Source organism: Pteropus vampyrus, unplaced genomic scaffold (assembly GCF_000151845.1).
Source record: "Pteropus vampyrus isolate Shadow unplaced genomic scaffold, Pvam_2.0 Scaffold8524, whole genome shotgun sequence".
Classification (NCBI taxonomy): domain Eukaryota; kingdom Metazoa; phylum Chordata; class Mammalia; order Chiroptera; family Pteropodidae; genus Pteropus; species Pteropus vampyrus.
In genome coordinates this window covers 1-3,290 of record NW_011897305.1, presented here as the reverse complement: position 1 = coordinate 3,290, position 3,290 = coordinate 1, and the positions used below count along the sequence as shown (strand labels likewise).

At 34.3% G+C, this 3,290-nt stretch overlaps 1 pseudogene; it reads right to left on the bottom strand.

Annotated features, from left to right (window-relative positions):
* Positions 1-2,995: 2,995 nt before the first annotated feature.
* Positions 2,996-3,114, bottom strand: LOC111734884 (annotated as a pseudogene).
* Between the last annotated feature and the right edge of the window lie 176 nt (positions 3,115-3,290).

Genomic DNA, 3,290 nt, shown 5'->3' with positions numbered 1-3,290 from the left:
AAGTGCTGAGAATATAAAATTTAAGATTACTTCTGACTTTTAATCATATGTAATCATAGAAAATTTCATTATTTTGATTTAGCAAGCTGAAGTAGCAAAGTACAGAAAATATCATCATGCAGGATTTTCCCTCCTATTTAATGTACAAATACTAATTTTGCTGTCAGCGAAACCATTTATGAAAGAACAGAAATATTCTTTACCACTGGAATTGAACTAGTCTTAGAAAACATCTTAAATAAAGGCATTTTGTTTAAGATCTACAAATCCAAGTGTCGTGGGTACCTAAAAGGCCCATCTACACAAGAGGTTGAGGTGGGGGAAGAATGGAGTGTCTGTGGGGACCTACCTGCAGCTCCAGACCAAGGCAATGGCATTTGGTGCTACCCCGTTTGGGGATTAGAAGATCAGACTCCAAAATGATAGTACCATTGTTGCAGTCTCCCAGATCTGCCTCTGGACATTCACTAAGGGCCTGAACTGCCCAGCACTGGGTCTCTTTCATCAAGTGTTCTGGTTTTTTTTTTTTTTTTTTTTTTGACATAAGGACTCAGTTCTTCAGGGTCATGTGATTACGCCCTTCTCTGAAGTTTCTTAAGCTAGACATATTTTTAGTGGGGGAACAAAAGAGGAATAGGGAAGGAAATGTTAGGAGAATCCGGCCTGTTATTTTCGTTTGTTTTTAATTATGGGTTGTTTTAGACAAAATAAATTTTCCTAAGATTTCTGTTATCCTCTTTTCCGTATTTTAAGAAGGATAATTTCAAATTTTGAAATTTTGAACTTAACTTCTGCTAAATTTGTTATATAAGAACTTAATTATTTAAAATAAAGTGAGCTTTTTTAAAAATGAAATGATACATACGTTCTAACTAAGTTTAGGAGCGAGGAATTATTCAAGTAGTAGTAAAATAATTTTAGAATGAAACATTAATCTTCTAAATAAGTTTAAGTTTTTCCGTGGCGTTTCTTTAGAGATATACTTCTTGCATTATTTATTCAGCTATAATTCATGAAAGAGCCTTTAAACACTTGAAATTTTGAAGCAGACTTACGAAAGTTTTAAAAGCTACAATACTTAAATCATTATATATTGTGCTGAATGACTAAAACATACAAAAACTTAAAAACGTTACTAATGCTTACTTGTTTAAATATTGTGTTTTATCATTTTCTGCTTAGAGATTTAATGTATATTTAATTTTTTTACCACATTTTTTAAAACCTTATTTCAGGAAGGGAAAATGAGCAGAAATTAAATAACAACAAGAACCATTTAAGGAAAGCTTTGAAGAATAACCCCTCTCTCACTAAGGAAATAAGAACTGTCCTGGAGCAGAGTTTGGTGGAGAAACTGGAAACTTTGGGGATTAATGCAGTAAGTACATTCATTTTTGGAATATTTGCCGGTTTGTTTTGTTATGTTTTCTAAATAAGAAAGGATCAGAGAAGAGAAGAAAGCATGTCAGTTCTGTCCACTTTTGGAGACGGGAGGTTAATGCAATATGACTTATCAAGCATTTAGAAGGCATTCACTGTGTGTCTGGCACTTTTCTAAGATCTTTAGAAATATTAACTCATTTAAACATAGAAACAAGTGTCTGAGGTAAGTGACAATATTATCTCCATTTTACAGGAGGGTTAAATAACTTGCTTCCAGTCACAGGGCTAGTAATGAAGGAGCCGGGGTTTCTATCTCGGCAGTTGAAGAGCTGCTTACATTCTGCTATTAACTCCAAATTGTTCGAATTGCTGCTTATTACAAAATAGCACTTAAACAATATTTGTTAAATAAATGGATGAATGAGTTGTATTTCATGTTGTTGCCAGACTGAATTCTGGTATATGTTATATATACTCTGCTTTTTACATTTTTATTGACAGACATACATAAAATACAAAAATCTTAAGTGAACTTGAAGTTATATACCTATATGTATGCATTTGTTTGCATATGCATGTGTGCATATATGTATGTTTGCAAAAGTATGTGCACACACATGTGTGCATGCCACAGGTGCATGCACATGTATATATGTGCACGGTATGCATGTATATGCATGTATTTTTATGTGTATAGATGTGTATGGTGTGTGTATGTCTATCTATACACATATCTACCCCTGTATGTATACGTGTGCATGAGGATTTATGTGTATATAGGTATGTGTATGTGTGCATACAAGTATGTATCCCTGTCTGTATACCTATGTATATATAAGGATTTGTATATCTATATCTCTGTGTTTGTGTGTGTGTGTGTGTATGATCTGTAACTACCACCCAGATCAAGAAATTGATCATTTCCCATATCCTAGAACGCACCCTTTTGCCTTTTCTTAGTAAATATCACCCCCCCACAATCCCACTCCTTAGCAAGAAGTAATGGCTATTCCGACTTAGTTTTGCTAGTTTTTGAACCGCATATGAATGAAATCATACATCATGTAGTATTTTGTATATAACTTCTTTTGCTTATGATTTTGTCTGTTAAGATTCATACCTATTGTTTCATTTCCCAATGCTTTGTGGTGTAGTATTCTATTACCTAAATGTGCTACATGTGCTACATTTTATCTCTTTTCCTGTTGATAAACTTTCAGATTTCCAATTTGGGGCTCTTTTTGACCATTACATTCTGTATATGTCTTCTGGTGAACATAGGTCTTCCTTTCTCTTGGATATATATCTGTGAATGAAATTGCTGAATCTAAGCATATAGATGTTTATGTTTAGTTTTTATAGATATGTTAGCCAAATAGTTTTTAAGTGTTTGTACCAATTTACACTATCCCTATCTGTGTGTCAGTTTCAGTTGCTTCACATCTTTTGCCAGCTCTTAGAGTTGTCAGTCTTAGTGTTGTCAGTCTTTCAGATTTCCATGTAGACTCTTTTCGGGTGGGTCTTGACCACCCTGAGGGCACTGGAAATCAAACACATTCATGAACGTTGGTAGATCCTATGCAAATTGTTTCTTTTCTTTTTTTTTTTTAAACACGTACAGCACCTGGTCTTCCTAGGTGGCCTCCCATCCAAGTCCTAACCAGGCCCGACCCTGCTTAGCTTATGAGATCAGATGAGATCGAGCACGTTCAGGGTGGCATGGCCGTAGACACGAATTGTTTCTTGAAACTGTAGTTTTCGTGTTGGTTGTCTGCATATAGTTTTGGGGTTTTGTGTTTTATTTGAGACATTTCCTTTTATCCAAGATTATAAAAACAGTCTATGTTTTTTTTTCCCTAATGCTTGAATAGGTTTTCTGGGGGGTTTTTTTGTTTGTTTTTGTTTTT